The 18,021-nt window shown below is 42.9% G+C and overlaps 1 protein-coding gene across 1 annotated transcript in view; it reads left to right on the plus strand.

Moving 5' to 3' along the window:
- Window positions 1-18,021, plus strand: part of SCN11A (sodium voltage-gated channel alpha subunit 11) — a 199,528-nt gene that overhangs the window by 78,011 nt on the left and 103,496 nt on the right. Inside the window, exon 3 of the mRNA XM_024244941.3 lies at window positions 15,019-15,159. The gene's annotated coding sequence lies outside the window, so the exon portion shown is untranslated. The remainder of the gene's footprint in view (window positions 1-15,018; window positions 15,160-18,021) is intronic.

An 18,021-nucleotide genomic window follows, 5' to 3' on the forward strand; every position in this document is an offset into this window, starting at 1 on the left:
ATTATTCTTTATGATCTCTTGTACCCTCATGTTTTTCAGCTTTTCTATTGGTTTTTACATTTTCTATCTGTTAATTCCAGTTCCTAAGCCTTTGTGTTGTCTATTACTTTAGCTCTCACTCATGGTGACTTATTTCCTTGTATGTTTTATGATTTTGATTGTAAGGTGATATTTTTACTAAAATCTTATTTGTGGGAATTGCTTGCACTCTGGGTCACAGTAGAACTCCTTCAGAAAGAATTCGTGTTGGCATCTGCCAGCCTCCTTCTAAAGAGAGATTTTATTTCTTGTTCACCTTACACTGTAGGTGGAGCCCTTTGATGCTCCAGCTTTACACAATGAACTCCTTTAAAATATTCCACTTTAGGTGGTCCCCAGGCTTTCTGTCCTGCCTCAACCCTGTGCAGTCATCCAAGTGGAAGCCTAAGATTTTCAGGGTGGGGCACAGATCCTTCAGGTCAAAGCTGCTTCCAACACTCTCTTCCATCTAGAGGTTTCTGTTTTCTACTTATCTTTAGAGTCCTTAAATCATCAGAGCTTTTTAAATATTCTAATTTTTAAACTTTTAATATTTTATCCAATATTTTAGTTGTTTCACTAGCAAGAATTATTCAGGGTATCTAACGATCCATACTGATAGAACTGTCATTCTAGGCTCTTCTTTAAGCACCACAGGTTTTTAATATAAAAACCATTATCTCATATTCCTTTCTTTGTTAGCATTTTGATTTTGCTATATATAATTATATATATGTGTGTGTGTGTGTGTATCTCAACACCATTTATATGGTGTTCCTGTTGACTTCGGACTGCAAGAAAAGACTGTGAGCCTCTAATTAACAGACTTGTGAAAAAGCTTTTTCTCCTGAGATAACATTTATTTATTCAAAAGTTTACTCAAACAAATATAGCAATTAAAAACATTTTCTTGTGATAAAACTGAAGGTTGAGAATAGTTTCTAAACATAAGATTAAATGTAAATTTAAATATTGTTTAGAAAAAGTGACATGGTCTTCAAACTTACACCTGTGCTACATCTTATATCTTTTCTTTTTTCTACTTCTATAATTATAAAAATGCCTTTTGATAGTAGTTATTAAACTATCTTATAGACATGTGGACTTCAACATTTTAATATTGTCTCCTATATAATGTAACTAAAACTCTCCAAGCCTCATTAATTAATTTTCATGTAAACATTTTGTGTGAAATCCTGGTCTGTCACACAGCTCTACGTGTTCCTAAATTTCTTTTCTTTGCTGACAATGTTATCAGGCTCACTTTGCCTCCCTCTTCTCCCTTTGGCCACAGGATTATTATTATTGTTATTTTTTATTATTATTATAAGTTTTAGGGTACATGTGCACAATGTGCAGGTTAGTTACATATGTATACATGTGCCATGCTGGTGTGCTGCACCCATTAACTCACCATTTAGCATTAGGTATATCTCCTAATGCTATCCCTCCCCCTGCCCCCCCACCCCACAACAGTCCTCAGAGTGTGATGTTCCCCTTCCTGTGTCCATGTGTTCTCATTGTTCAATTCCCATCTATGAGTGAGAACATGCGGTGTTTGGTTTTTTGTCCTTGCGATAGTTTACTGAGAATGATGATTTCCAATTTCATCCATGTCCCTACAAAGGACATGAACTCATCATTTTTTACGGCTGCATAGTATTCCATGGTGTATATGTGCCACATTTTCTTAATCCAGTCTATCATTGTTGGACATTTGGCTTGGTTCCAAGTCTTTGCTATTGTGAATAGTGCCGCAATAAACAAACGTGTGCATGTGTCTTTATAGCAGTATGATTTATAGTCCTTTGGGTATATACCCAGTAATGGGATGGCTGGGTCAAATGGTATTTCTAGTTCTAGATCCCTGAGGAATTGCCACACTGACTTCCACAATGGTTGAACTAGTTTACAGTCCCACCAACAGTGTAAAAGTGTTCCTATTTCTCCACATCCTCTCCAGCACCTGTTGTTTCCTGACTTTTTAATGATTGCCATTCTAACTGGTGTGAGATGGTATCTCATTGTGGTTTTGATTTGCATTTCTCTGATGGCCAGTGATGATGAACATTTTTTCATGTGTCTTTTGGCTGCATAAATGTCTTCTTTTGAGAAGTGTCTGTTCATATCCTTTGCCCACTTTTTGATGGGGTTGTTTGTTTTTTTCTTGTAAATTTGTTGGAGTTCATTGTAGAGTCTGGATATTAGCCCTTTGTCAGATGAGTAGGTTGCGAAAATGTTCTCCCATTCTGTAGGTTGCCTGTTCACTCTGATGGTAGTTTCTTTTGCTGTGCAGAAGCTCTTTAGTTTAATTAGATCCCATTTGTCAATTTTGGCTTTTGTTGCCATTGCTTTTGGTGTTTTAGACATGAAGTCCTTGCCCATGCCTATGTCCTGAATGGTAATGCCTAAGTTTTCTTCTAGGGTTTTTATGGTTTTAGGTCTAACGTTTAAGTCTTTAATCCATCTTGAATTAATTTTTGTATAAGGCGTAAGGAAGGGATCCAGTTTCAGCTTTCTACATATGGCTAGACAGTTTTCCCAGCACCATTTATTAAATAGGGAATCCTTTCCCTACTGCTTGTTTCTCAGGTTTGTCAAAGATCAGACAGTTGTAGATGGCCACAGGATTATTAATAAAATTCCAAACTCTAACAGATTCTTTGTGTTAAATTAAGTGTTAGACTTTTTTTTTTCTATGCAGCCCATAATAAATTCAATATACTTGTATCTGTCTTCCCAAGTAAGTGAAGGCAGAAACTGTGTCTTACTCATTTCTGTATGTCTCCTTTGACCCCTTTCTCCACTAAGTGCTTTATAATTTGGTAAAGACTCAGTGTACCTCAGTGTGTCTCAGTGTGTGTGTGTGTGTGTACATATATATGTATGTGTGTATGTGTATACATATATATGAAACGTAAGGGAAAAAAGAGTCACAATCCAAGTTTTTGAACTGAGATTAAATCTGCTGTTGAGGCCATCTAGCTTTCTTTCGGGTGAGAGACAGCTGGGGCCTGGTTGGTGTTCAGAGTCTGGGGAATCCTTTAGGTGACCTCTGGCCACTCAGCTCACCTCTGATTCTCTCTCCCTTGGGCTACCTGGGCTGCCAATGACCCAAGCCTGCTAGGGGACCAGAGCATAGGTAAAAGGACCTGGGTCACTGCAGGAAGCTGGAGAGTGAATGGTGGTTTGTCAGCCCTTCATCGTGGCTACGTGGTCCTGGAGAAATGAAAAATCTGAGATGATAAGGGGTCTTCCAAGGCTCCCCCATCACTCCCCCATCCAGGCAGGCACAGCTCTGAGCTCTTCTCTGCAGCAGGATTTTGTTCCCTCCAATTAACTGTACATAAAAACAAGGAGTGAAACCAAGTAATTTAAGAAATAATTTATCATATTCAGTTCACCATTAACAGCCATCTAGTGTTTCCTTTGCCCTCGTAAATGAGTCTTTGTTCTGATGCTCAGCTCTTCTGTGTATTCCATAAGCTTTTAGTGAGTGCTTTCTCCCCCTCCCTCCCTCTCTGCCTCCCTCCTTCCTCCTGCCTCCTGCCTTCCTTAAGCTTTGAAGCACAAGTGTCTTTCTGGAAGCAGCTGAGCCTTCTCCCATCCAACATCTTTTGTCTCAGTTAATAAGGAATTGAATATTACTTTATAAGCATGAACTCCAGGCTGGGTGTTGAGACATACAGAGAGTAGGATAGTCTTTACCCTGAACCAGCTTTCAGCCCACCCAGGAGATGAGGCTCATTCACCAAGAAACAGGGAGGGGAGGAAGGAGCACATACTATTTGTCAGTGTCATTGGCTGGGCTACTGGGGGCCAAGAGAGGTCAGATCTTGCTGTGAGAAAAGCTCCCTGGAAGAAGAGGACTTGAACCAGTTCTGAATGTTGGTGTGGATTTGGAAAGGAAGTAAAGAAGAGGGCAGCTCATACAGGGGTCCAGCAGGAGCACAGATATGGCTGTGGGAATAAGCCTCTGGCATGAGGGCAGGTGAAACGAGGACAGAGAAGTGAGCCTTAGCCAGGCCAGTGCCCAGTTAGTAAGGCCCTTTACCTGCCTGCTTGCTCTTTTGTCTCCGCTTTGGGATCACCTGGCCTGTGAGCCTCTCTTTCCTTACCTCTAGGGTAAAGGGAGTCCAACCATTCAGAAGAAATTAGGTGGTGTCCTCAGTGACGTTTTAGGTTTTAGAGTCTGTTTCTTTCACGCGTCTCTTCTGCTGAGCTCTGTGTATGTGTGTGTGAGCCCAGGAGGTCAAGGCTGTGGGGAGCTATGATTATACCACTGAGCTCCAACCTGGGCGGCAGAGAGAGACCCTGTCTCTTAAAAAAAAAAAAACAAGAAAAAGAAAAGAAAAAAATGTGTGTGTGTAAGTGCATGGGTGAGTGTGAATGCACAGCTGAGCTCTCAGGGACACACATCAGACACTTACGTCTCTGGATTTGAGCCACAGCAGCAGGATCTATAGCTTTGAGTTGCTGAGGCTGTGAGACCCTGGACCCTCCACTGGGGCTCTGGTAGCAGCTCTGCCTCTAGGTCAAAGCCTGTTAAGCTCCCTGATGGAGGAAGATGGGTCTAGGGATTAGGAGATCAGGTAGTCTGGGCTTTCAGAGGGGCTGAAAGAACATCCACACATGCCCCTCCTTTTGAGCAAAGTCCCAAAGCTCTGGGGGCACAATGAAGCCTTCACGGTCAGGGTGCGCTCAAGGCCCATGGTGCTGACCTCTTCTCAGAAGGCAACATCATGCTGGGTGTTATAGGGAAGGGGTATTGCTGGTGTCCAAGGAGCCTGGAGGCTAACAATCTGGACTGCCCAGAGCATGGGTCACAGATGATCCAGGAGAGTGAGCTAAGCAGGGACCCTGAGGGTCTGACTCTCTAGACATCTATGAGCAGGCACGCACCCTCACCTCAAGGCCTCTTGAATAGTGTCTGAAAGGCCAGGCCTCAACTATTTTTAATTTCTAAGATTAAATATAAAATTGACAGCAAACTAAAAGAGAAAGTTACCTTTAATTCCAAATTATGGCAATCTAATGAGCTGGTGACATATTTCTTTACTAAAATTTATTTTGGAGAGGGCATATTATTTGTTTCAAAGAAATACTCAGGTAAATTGCTTGAGATGGAGAGTAAGATCCCAAGGGCATGCATGCAAAAAATTACAGGGGGTAGCATCTTTAAGATTGGAAACAGTATTGAAATCTGTTTCATTCCTGAGAGGAAAGATGGCAGGAAATTGAGGTGAATAGATACAATCGAGGGTCCAGTAGGGTTAGAAGGCCAAGAGAGATCCCCCCTCTTGCTATAGGCTGTGCAGTATAACCCTCCTCCACTCTCTCCCCTACAGAAACACCAGTGAGATCTATGACGCTCACTAATGCTTTCCTGAGAGCAGGCTTTTTGGGGGACCAGAAGCCAGGGGCAGCAGGAGTGGATACAGGTGACAGCAGAGAAACAGGCAGCTAACATCTGCGCTGCAGATAAAAGGGAGCATTCAAAAGATGGCCACAGGGGCAGGCAAGCCTGGAGGCTTTGATTGGGCCACCTTATGTGGGAGGTAGACTGGAGGGGTTTGTGTTCTCAATTTTAGAGAGAGAACTGAGCCTTCTTAAGACTAGACTTTGGCATTAAGCAGTTAAGGTGGAGTGAGGAGCTGATCCTGTGATATCCAATCATGCTGCTTCTGAACTTGAACTTCGGTTATCAGACACTGTCTCTTTTCTTATGCACATTGTGAATTCGTTTCCAGAAGCTTTTAAATTTGTTCCAGAAATACCAACATGCACTTTCTGCTTAGTCAGGAAAAAACAAAGCAAGCTGAAATGACCAAACACAGGGAGCATCACAAGGCAATCCTCCCTTGACTCTTCAAAGGACACTAAACTGCAGCCCCTAGACCACAGGGCCAAGGATGGCAGCTTCACAGCCAGGTCAGGCATGTGTGTTTCTTCCTGTCACTACAACTCAACTCCCTCACCCCCTGTGTTCCCTAAGGAGGGGCTGTGCAGGCAGCTGATGTCACAGCAGGCCACTGAGATTTTGTTCAAAGCTTAGATCTGTTCCTCCCTCTTATGTGCTTGGTGGTGCTGCCCCTTTAAGATTTTTCTCCTCCTTCCTCCCCAGTAAGGGTAAACCAAGAAGAATGAAGCCAGGGTAAATTGAGAAAATATTTGAAGCCTGTTAAGAGTGGCAACAAGTTTATGGTGATTCTTAAGTTAATTATATCCTTTTTGACTTCCAGCCAGTCCCTTCGCTGGGCCTCCATGTAGACTTGGCCACCTATCCTAGCCTCAGTCTGGCAGCATGCCTGCCTGCCTGCCTGCCTGCCTTGTTCCTTCCCCTCCTCCCTCCAATGGCCTCTTCCCTGCACCCTCCTACACAAATAAGTCAGCAAGCCACTGCAGCTACTACTTGGGGCTCAAATGTGGTAGGTAGGGGCTGTGATGGGCATAAAGAATTGGAGTGTGTATGTATTTGTATCTGTGTGTGGGGTAGGGACATGGTAGCTAGTGGGAGACCACATATATAAATACTATTACCACAACCATATGCATTTATTTTCGCATGTACTTTACAGTTTATAAAGTGTTAACTCCTGATCATTTAAATACATGAAAACTTTATGTAGTAGATGTTATCAGTGCCATTTTCTAGATGAAGAAACTGAGGCTCAGAAAGTTCAAAAGGAGATCACACAGCTATTAGGTGGCAGAACAAGGTAAGCTTCAGGCCAGGTCTTTGATTCTGTCGTGTATATGTGTGTGCGTGTGTGTGTGTGTATGTGTGTGCTTGTGTGCATGTGTTTGCATATATGTATGTGTGTGCACATGTGTAAGCATGTGTGTGTGTGTGCATGTGTGTGTGCACGTGTGTGTTGGGGGGAGGCATGTGTGTTTTCCCTCTACACTATACTGGTTCCCAAATAACAATAAAGTTGGACCTTTGTATTACATTTTAGAATGTATGAAGGGAAGTTTTGGCATACTGCCCCATTTAATCTTTAAAACATTGCTATAATGTTGCTATCCCCATTGGGGGTTTCTTTAGGGATTGCTTCTCCCTGGTCCACCAGGTTGGCAGGGGCAGCTGCCTGACCTCCATCTCTCTGGCCTCTGTTGAGGTTCAGAGTCAGGCCCCTGAGCCAGGTGGGGCCACTCAGTCCCTTCCCTAGGAATTTTGTATCTGTGAATGAGAGAGAGCAGCATGTAAACATGGTGGTTGAGAGTGACCATTTTCTGTCAGGTGTACTAGGATCAGAGAAAACCAGTGAACACTGAGAAAGAAGAGCAAAGAGGCTGTAGACTAGCAACAACTGCAAGAGACAAGGAGACACAGACCTCCCTGTATTTCCTACAGGTCTTCATTCTTCGGTTCTACTCCATGAGGGTCAGAAGCTTCTCTCCCCTTGAATTCTGTGTGACACCCCTGTTCTCTGCCAGTAAGCTTTCTTTTACACTTATACTAGCTAGGGTTAGCATTCTGTCCCAAAAGAATCCTCAATACTATATATTAGAATTGGAAGCAGAGTGAACTAAATACTTAGAATAGGTACAAGGAATGAATAGTGGAAGTCAGAGGATGGAGCAATTTTCACTGTTGCAGGAGCTCTCATGAGTTGGGCGTTGATGCCTTTGCTGAATACTGACACGTGTGAGTAGCCCTTTGATGAGCCCTGGGGAGGGGAAATAAGAATATGCAGGAATCATCTTTTAGGAAGTTGCTCAGTCTAGCAGGTGCTTGTGTCTTCCCTGCCACATTCCAGCAGCCCACATCTGATTCCAGCTAAAGCTGTGGTAGACAGTTCCCTTGCATACTGACAGCATCCCACCTCAAGAGTCTGCCTTGCTTCACTTGTCTTTTCTGTCTCAGTGCTTTCTCCAAAGCCATGGGAGCTCTCTCAGCCCATAAACAAGCATAGCCCAGGGATTTGGAGATGGGAGGGAAATGAACCCCTGAAAGTAGAGGGTCTGCTTCCAAGATGACTTACTCATGTGGCTGGTAAGCTGGTGCTGGCTATTGACAAGAGGCCTCAGATGCTCCCCATGTGGAATCTCCGTAGGGCTGATTGAGTGTCCTCACAGCATGGCAACTAGCTTCCTCCAGAGTGAGCAATCCAAGACAGCAAGACAAAACTTGCAATGCCCTTTATGACTGAGCCTCAGGAATTACACATTGTCACTTCTCCAATATTCTATTGTTTACACATGTCAGCCCTGTTCAATTTGGGATAGAACCACACAAGAAAGTGAATATCAGGAGATATGGATCATTGGGCTGCCTTGGAGGCTGGTTACCATGACATCTCTGACAATAGGGAATGTAAGCCAGAGGATAAATGTTTCAGCCTCCTAATATTCAAGTACATTCTACATGGTTCCTCAGACAGTCTCTAGAGAGGCTGAGCCACAGTTGGCCATATCAGTAATCATCTCAAGTGCACACCCTTTATTGGCTTCTCCTTCTCAGCTTTCCATTCCTCATTCCCTCAATACTGTTTCCTGAGATCACTTTCCAAATAAACTCCCACACTGGAGTGCTTGTCTAATGCTTCTGGGGGAACCCAAACCAAAACACAAAGGAAATATCTAAAATAATTTTGAAACATGGAAGTATGCAATGCACTGCACAAACATGGTCAAGAAAGGCTTCACAGAAGCCAAGGAGAATAATAGATACCAGAGGCTGGGAAGGATGTGGAGGGCAGTGGTAGGAAGAGAGATTGGTCAGTGGGTACAAACATACAGTTAGGTAGAAGGCATAAGTTCTAATGTTCAATAGCAGAGTAGGGTGACTATAGTTAACAACAATGTATTCTATATTTCAAAGTAGCTAGAAGAGAGAATTTGAAATGTTCCCAACACACACAAATAATAAATATTCAAGGTGATGGATACCAGCCCAGATACCCTGACTTAGTTGCTACACATTCTATGCATGCAACAAAATCAAATATACCCCATAAATAGGTAAAATATTGTATAGCAATAAAAATGTACAATCATTGATATTCTCTCCTCTTACCTTGCTTCATCTTTTTTTGTAAAATACTCCTACCTCAAATTACATAATTTATTTGTTTTGTAATGAATGAATGATCTATAATGATAATAATGAACTATGATATCAACAAATGTTAATTTCCTTTGTTATGTGAAACTGATACACAAAATGATGTCCCTCTGGTTCAGATATCTAAAGTGAAGTCAGGAAGCCATTCTAGGGAGGACTGACGACCTGCAACCTTGCAACAACAACAACAAAAACCCTCAGAAACTTGCCTCAAATTTTTGGGTTGGGCCAAACAGCCTCGATGGCAACGTTCTAGAAAGCAGCTGAATTTCACCAGCACTGCAACTTCTGAACAGAAACAACCAATGATCTCAGGTACTAAGCCAGCTGCCTCTACCAATGATATGTATTTTTTCAAAACAACTTGCATAATCATCCTCAGTTTCTTTTTTTTTTAATTTTTTTTAAGGGACGGGGTCTTGTTCTGTCACCTAAGGTGGTGTAAAGTGGCACAATCCTAACTCACTGTAGCCTTCACCTCCAGGACTCCCATGAGTCTCCTGCCTTAGCCTCCCAAAGTGCTGGGATTGCAGGTGTGCACCACCATACCCAGGCCTCGGCTTCCTTTTAAAAACGCATGCTCCCCTCCTCTTCTTTGGAACACAAGTTGACTTCTAGTCAAATCTGTGTCTTCCAAATTGCAATTCTTAAGACTCCAATAAACACCTTGTCATATGAAAAAAAAAAAAAAAGAAAAGAAAAAGAAAGGCTTCATAGAAGCAGCAGAAATTCAGAGATTGGGAAATGCAGTGAGAAGAAAGGCAAGAGGAGAGCACTGCAACTTTAGCAAGACTCAGAGTGGCCACAAGGCCTGGTCAGGGCAGGGAGCAGAGAAGAACAAGATGTGGCTGGAACAGGGGTGGTCAGGACAGGGACAGCTTACCAGGAGGAAACTGGAGCAGATTGTTGATTGTGAAGGCCTTCATGATGGTCAAGATGAGAGGTGAGAAGGGCTTGCACTGGGAGAAGTTAGCTGGAAACAAAAGATGGGAATGAAGAAACCAGACCTTACAAACGTTGTCTTACAGGGGCCTGGCAGGGCCTCCTTCCCAGGACCAGACATATAAGATTGAGGAGCCAGGGCTGGGTCTCAGAAAGGACTATGAGGAGGTTAGCAGTTATTTTATTTATTCACAAACAATTATTAAGCACCTATTAAGTGACATGCACTGTTTTATTCATGGCATGGCAGTGAACAAGATCATGAAACTCTTCTCAATGAGCATGCTTTCTGTAAGGATCTACTAGGAGTCTCCATTAGAACCTCGGAGGAAGTGCTCCCTAGCCGCGGATTCTGTGCTTCCTCAGAGCTGTCTCTGCAGAATCAGTCACAGCCAGTTCTTTCGGTTTGCTTACTCTCAGTTTCCCCACACAATGCTCCGTTCACTTTGGCTGTTCACTCTTCTATGCGGCACTCATCCTACACTGAACGTTGCCCATTGACATCTGCTTATTTGCATGGATGTCAGCAGTGGCCCACATCAGGGAAACAGAAGACTTGGTGGTTATGCCTAAAGTAATCGAGAGCTTGAGATGGTGCCAGTGTCTCAAGAACTTGTATTGATACTGTGTGAATCAATACAAGTTCAGGTTTGAACTCCTTGGTGGTATGCAAAAGATATTCAAGGCATCCCTTCAACTTTGCCTCCTCTTCTTCCATGCTCCTCCTGTTGGCAATACCACATCTCCATGAAACCACTAGAGGTTGTCTACACATGCTTGTACCTCCAAGCCTGTGTGCCCTTGCTCCTGCTTTTCATGGAAAGCCCATCCCCACTTTCTCCACCTGTTGAGTTCTTAGTCATCCTCTATGCTTCAGTTTAAATCTCACCTCTTCTCGGAAGCCATCCCAGAATGACTTGCTCCCTGTCCCATGCTGTGAAAGCCTCTGTATCTTACTTGCAGCTCCTTGATGCTCTCTTGCTTTTTTATGGTTCTTTCTCAGCACACCTGTTCTTTCTCATGCAGCAGACTGCATGCTCCTAAAGAGCTAAGGTCTTGTTTTAATGTTTTCAGGACACAGCATGGTGTTCTGCAGTAGAGGGGGCTCAATGTCATCTTTGCTAAATGAGCAGATGGGAGGTGTTGCTGCCGCTAAAGCTGATGCACCTTACCTGGCCACTGATGCTGAAGCCAGACTCCTCATCAGACGGCAGAACTGAGACTGGCAGGGTCTTGCTGCCTGCCATCACCAAGGGAGGGCAATGTGCCGTGTGGCTCCAAGGATGCAAATGTGGGGGGCCTCCTGAACGTGTCTGATGTTGACATCCTCTTACAGTGTGGACCCAGCACAGGTGCTCTGCTGCATTTGTCAAACACATGTTTTAATTTCCCACAGGACAGAAAAGTCCTGAATGCAAACTCCACTCAAGTGTCCTGTGTGTGTATTATTCTTTGTCACTTAAGTCTTTACACTTGGAATCATTTGCATTTACCTTAAAGATGAAGCTAGAAAGATTCTTTGAAACTTCAGGAAGTCTGAAGGTGACTTAAATGTGACTTAATTGTTTAGAAAAAATTGTTCAATTTTAAAAAATTTTTCCATAAATTATTGGGGTACAGGTGATATTTGGTTACATGAGTAAGTTATTAAGTGGTGATTTGTGAGATTTTGGTACACATATCACCCGAGCAGTCTACACTGTACCATATTAGTAGTTTTTTAATCCCTCACCTCTCTCCCACTCTTCCCTCCGACTCCCCAAAGTCATTGTATCATTCTTATGCCTTTGCATCCTCATAGCTTACTCCCACATATCAGTGAGAACATACAATGTTCGGTTTTCAATTCCTGAGTTACTTCACTTGAATAATAGCCTCCAATCTTATCCAGGTCACTGCAAATGCTGTTAATTCATTCCTTTTTATGTCTGCATAGTATTCCATTATATATGTATATATATATCTCCATCATATATATATATATCTCCATCATATATATATATCTCCATCATATATATATATATATATATCTCCATCACATAGATATAGTTTCTTTATCCACTTATTGATTGATGGGCATTTAGGTTGTTTCCATGATTTTGCAGTTGTGAACTGTGCTGCTACAAACATGGATGCGCAGATATTTTTTTTCGAATAAAGACTTCTTTTCCTCTGGGTAGATACTCAATAGTGGGATTGCTAGATCAAATAGTAGTTCTACTTTTAGTTCTTTAAGGAATTTCCACACTGTTTTCCACAGTGGCTGTACTAGTTTACATTCCCACCAGCAGTGTAGAAGCATTCCCTGTTCACTGCATCCATGCCAACATCTACTGTTTTTTGATTTTTTTAATTATGGCCATTCTTGCAGGAGTAAAGTTGTATCACATTGTAGTTTTGATTTGCATTTTTCTGATCATTAGTGATGTTGAGCATTTTTTCATATGTTTGTTGGCCATTTGTATATCTTTTGAGAATTGTCTATTCATGTCCTTAGCCCACTATTATTATTATTATTATTATTATTATTATTTTATTTTTTATTTTTAGACGGAGTTTCACTCTTTTGCCCAGGCTTGAGTGAAGTGGCATGATATCTGCTCACTGCAACCTCCGCTCCCTGGGTTCAAGTGATTCTCCTGCCTCAGCCTCCTGAGTAGCTGGGATTATAGGTGCCTGCCACCATGCCCAGCTAATTTTTGTGTTTTTTGTAGAGACGGGGTTTTGTCATGTTGGCCAAGGTCTCGAACTCCTGACCTCAGGTGATCCATCAGCCTCAGCCTCCCAAAGTGCTAGGATTACAGGTGTGAGCCACCGCATCCAGCCCTTAGCCCACTTTTTGATGGAATTGAAAGAAATCATAGATGACACAAACAAATGGAAACACATCCCATGCTCATGGATGGGTAGAATCAATATTGTGAAAATGACCATACTGCCAAAAGCAATCTACAAATTCAACACAATCCCCATCAAAATATCACCATCGTTCTTCACAGAATTAGAAAAAACAATTCTAAAATTCATATGGAACCAAAAAAGAGCCCACACAGCCAAAGCAACACTAAGAAAAAAGAACAAATCTGGAGGCATCACACTACCTGATTTCAAATTATACTATAGGGCCATAGTCACCAAAACAGTGTGGTACTGCTATAAAATAAGCACATATACCTATGGAACAGAATAGAGAGCCCAGAAATAAACCCAAACACTTACAGCCAACTGATCTTCAACAAAGCAAACAAAAACATAAAGCGGGGAAACGACAGCCTTTTCAACAAATGGTGCTGGAATAATTGGCAAGCCACATGTAGAAGAGTGAAACTTGATCCTCATCTCTTGCCTTATGCAAAAATCAACTCAAGATGGATTAAAGACTTAAACCTAAGGCCTGAAACTATAAAAATTCTAGAAGATAACATTGGAAAATCCCTTCTAGACATTGGCTTAGGCAAGAATTTCATGACCAAAAACCCAAAAGCAAATGCAATAAAAACAAAGATAAATAGCTGGGACCTAATTAAACTAAAGAGCTTTTTCAGCAGAGTAAACAGACAACCCTCAGAGTGGGAGAAAATCTTCACCATCTATACGTTTGACAAAGGACTAATATCCAGAATCTACAAAGAACTCAAACAAATCAGTAACAAAAAAACCCAAACAATCCTATCAGAAAAATAATATTTTTAAAGAGTCTACATTTCAAAAGGCCAGGGCTCTTTAAGATAATGGATTCAGAGTCCTCTTACCTTTTCAAACACACACGTTGCATTTATGTAAAAAGTGCTTATTAACTGTAAGTACCTCTCTTATTCTTTGCTCTTCTCTTATTCTGGGAGTCACTGTGAAACCAGGCAAGGGCTTAGAATTTTTGATCTCTGCTTCAAAAACCCAAGCCATATGCTCCATGCCAGGCCAGGGGCTGATCCCACGTCTGTGGTTTCAATTCCTCTCCAGAGGACCTGGGTGTTGGCTTAGTAGGGGGAGAAAAGCAACCAGGCATTTTTTCCTCTTAAAAATCCACAGCTAGTTCAATTTAGTGTTTGCTGAGTGTTTTTAGAGCTATTATCACATTTGCTTCTTAACAGTAAAAAGATTTGAAAGAATTATCATATTTAACATGGAGAAAACTAAGGCTCAGGAAACTAAGTGATCTTTCCAATAACATGCAGCTGAGAAGTGGTGGAGCTGAAACTAGTATTCAGCGCTCCTTGTGGCGGGACCAAAATTTCCTCTTTCCCATCCTGCACTCCCGTAAGCACCTACTTCCTTGTAAACACTCACCCTGTACCCTTTATCTCAGCTGACTGTCAGCTAGTCTCTTGAAGGTGACAATAGCTTATGGTGTGATACTTTCCAGGGAGAGTTAAATTTTCCCCAGGAATAAAAAACAAACAAACAAACAAACAACAACAACAACAACAACAAAACACTAAGAGCTTACTTGGGGGAGTTTTGGGTTGGTGACAGGTCTGCTGCGGAGTTGTCTGGATGACCAAAAGTTCTCTTGGCATCCCTATGGCCACCACATAAGCATGCATGTTATCAGTATTTCTCTAGGTCTGAACCCCAAGGTTGATGGCACAAGAGAAGAGAAAGGAGGAGATGCCGAATGGACACCCTGTGAGCAATTCCATGTTGTGTGGGCCTCAGTGGGTCCTGTGAGGGGTGAGACCCCAGAATGCTGGGTTAGGAGGCCTGCAGCTTAAGCTGAATGCGGAAGCACAACCTGGCTTTTTACGCAGATTTTTCTGTATTCCCTCACCCACTTGGATCAGGCCACAGAAAAAAAAAACAACAACCTGTTTCTTTATTAATGATGCTTTCTGCAGAGTTAGATTAAGCACTGATTAAAGGCAGATGCTTCCAAAGTATAAATGTAAGTACCCTCTCAGTCACTTCTCCGGTTACAGGGTTTCCTACACAATTCTTTAAAATCACTTTGGCTTTCTTCCCATTTGCCTTCCTCCACACTCTCCACCCAGCTTCCAAGCCGCTCCTCCCAGAAGGGCTCCAGGCAGCTGCCAGGAGCAGAAGCTCTAACTCTGCTGAGAGACTTGCTCTGCGGAGAGCTTTAAGAAGTATCGCTGGGATTGCTGTCTGGAGCCACCTTACCAAGAAGTCAGGTAAGTCCTCTGGGCCAGGTGCAGGCCTGTTCTGTTCTTTCAAGTCTGGCACCTGCCACCTGGAACTTGGTTTGTTTTTCTCATCAGGGTAGAGTACAGGCCTTTTGTGATTATTTCCTGATCAAATTAGAAGCAGAGAGTGGGTACGAGATATATGGCTCAGCTGGCGGAGTCCATTGGGTTGTTCTCCCTGCTGTCAAACGCACTGAGAGCTCATGGGCTCACAGGGACAGGAGATGGCCAGCTGGCCTAATAGGCGCTTGCAACCCTGGACTTTGTGTCAGCAACTGGACCTTGCTAGAAAAGGTCATCTCAAATCTTGTCTCCAACTGAGGCGATGGTAAAAATCCTCCAAATATTTTCTGAATTCCCCCTGGCCAATTTATTTAATCAGAAATTCACATGCAGGATTTCTTTACTGAAGAGCTAGCAAACTAATCTTGGGATTGACTTTGAATTGAGATCAATTTCATTAAACTCTGATCACGTTTGTTTGCTTTCTGATTTTCTTATGGGATCTATGAAGAGGGAAAGAGATATCTTTTTTTTGTAACTTATGTTAATAAATATGGATTATGTGTCACCAAAGTTAAGAACTTGTTCAGGTTACACCTAAAATGAATGAGGAGGCTTTCTGTAGGGCATGTCTACCATTAAGCTGTCTGACTTGGGTGGTGGGTGAGAGTGTCATGGTGAGGCCAGTGGAATGCCTGTAGGACTGACATGTGAATGAGGAGGTGGCAGCGAGTTGAGGTCCTGGGAGGCCACGTCACACACAGTGAGGCTGCCATAGACGCATACCAGCCCAGTTGGAAGCTTGTGAGGCTTTCTCCTCTTGACTCCTTTCTCCCATCTCCTTGGGGATATCTTAGTTTTAAGTAAGAAGAATTAGGCACGTAGGTGGAATTGCATGGTGGCTAAGAGTACAAGTCCTGGAATGGAATTGTTTCGGCTTGAGATTTTCCAGCACTTACTTATGTGATCATAAGCAAGTTTTCTCAATTTCTGTAAGACCTAATGTCTTCTGCAAAATGGGGATGATGTAATCATGCCCACCTTGTAGATTTCTGGGGGAAATTCTGAAAGATAATCCATTTAAAGCATTTACCCCTTTGTTTAGCCCATAATTCATAATTCTTATTAACCTCAGTGTGGACCTCTGGCATTCCAGATTGTGTGGACCAGATCTATGCTGAAATGTTCCAGGTGAGCAGTTGCAAACGTCTTGCAATTTCCCTTACTGGTTAGGATAAAGTATGAGAATCAGGGCATCAGTTTGCTCTTTGCCAAAAGAGAAAGCTAGAAACACCAGGCAAGGAAGGTATAAGGTTAAAGCCTCTGACCTTAAAGAGAAGGCCATAAATAATCCACCTTAATTCTAGATGAACATTTCTTTCAGATATCCCCAAGAATAATATATATCTCATAAAATTGTTTTGAGGGTTAAATGAGATAATATATGTTAGTTAACACACTCCAAATTTCACCTGGAACAGCATAGACACTATGAAATGGTAGCTTTCTTTATGAAAATGTTCTTGTTATAGGGTTTAGTGAAAAAGTCACCATTTAAAATTGTTATACAGGACAATGACAGTCATGTGAAATATATGCACAAAAGGACTACTGCAAAGAGATACACTAAAATGTTAAAACTTGAATGTATTAGATGGCTATGGCTTGTGGGTAATAATTTCCTTTTCTTGATTTCTAAATTGTATTTGGTGAATGACTCTATCAGCCAGGGCCCCAGCAGGAAACAGATGGCACGTTCAAATTGGACATTGTGAGGAGATTTTATTAAAGGGACTTTTTACAAAGGTGTGGGCAGAGTACCGTAACAGAAGCAGGTGATGGTGCATTTCTCAGGTTGGTGAGAGTGAGGTGCCATTACACCCTACATCAGAAGAAGCAAGGGAAGAGAGGCGCGAGCCCTGTAGATGGGCACCTCACAGGCACTGTGGCCCATGGCCACTATCAGGGGAAAGCTGGAAGAGAAATCCCTGCCCTCACTCTCCCATCATATTCCGGGTCACTTGCTGGATGCCTCTCACCAACCAAACCCAGCCATAAGCCAGAGTGTGAGAGATCCCATGGGGGGCTACATGTGGCAGCTTTGCATCACTGAGCAGAGTGGGGAAGGATGGAGAGTGAGTTGGAGGGCACAGTGAGGCTATGTGACTTTTATAACTACAGGCGAATTCATAAATAAGAGCCAGGAGTCCGTGTGCAACCCTCAGTGCTTTCACACTACGTTGCCTATTGTCCAGGCCACCTCCCTCCCTCCTCCCAGCTAAATGACTTCTGATTCCTCATCACCATGCCCCTCTCAGGGCTCCCACAGCACCCAACAATTGCCCCTGGTGCAGACGTACACATGGCGTGGTTTCATCCTCCGTCATTTCTTCACCCGGTCCCCACAGATTGGAAGACCCTAGAAGGCTGGTGTTTTATATCCCTTTGCATCCCCAGTGCCCAGCACATGAATGAATGAACCATGGGAGGTCAGGCCTAAATGCTTCTATAAAGCTTGCAGCTTTGGAAAGTGAGGCCTTAGTCCTCTCTCCTAGATGAGTGTTTGCTTTCTGTCTATTCAGCGGGAGTGGGCCAGTCCTCAGAAGAGCAGTTGCAGAGTTTCCTGTGACAGGCAGCCCTGGCCACCCTGCAAGACTGGTCCCTCGGCTCATGAAGGTCTTGCAGGGCCTCCTCACTGCTCTCCCAGGCTCTGTCATTCCCCACGTCAAGTCGTAACCCGCATGTGGCCGGCCTCCCAGTTTAAGACTGCATGCAAGTTGAGATTCTGCTTGTTTCCTTCATGGCCCAAGGGGACTGGGAGCCCGTTGTGCTTGATATCTTGTCTCT

This window comes from Pongo abelii, chromosome 2 (genome assembly GCF_028885655.2).
Source record: "Pongo abelii isolate AG06213 chromosome 2, NHGRI_mPonAbe1-v2.0_pri, whole genome shotgun sequence".
Classification (NCBI taxonomy): domain Eukaryota; kingdom Metazoa; phylum Chordata; class Mammalia; order Primates; family Hominidae; genus Pongo; species Pongo abelii.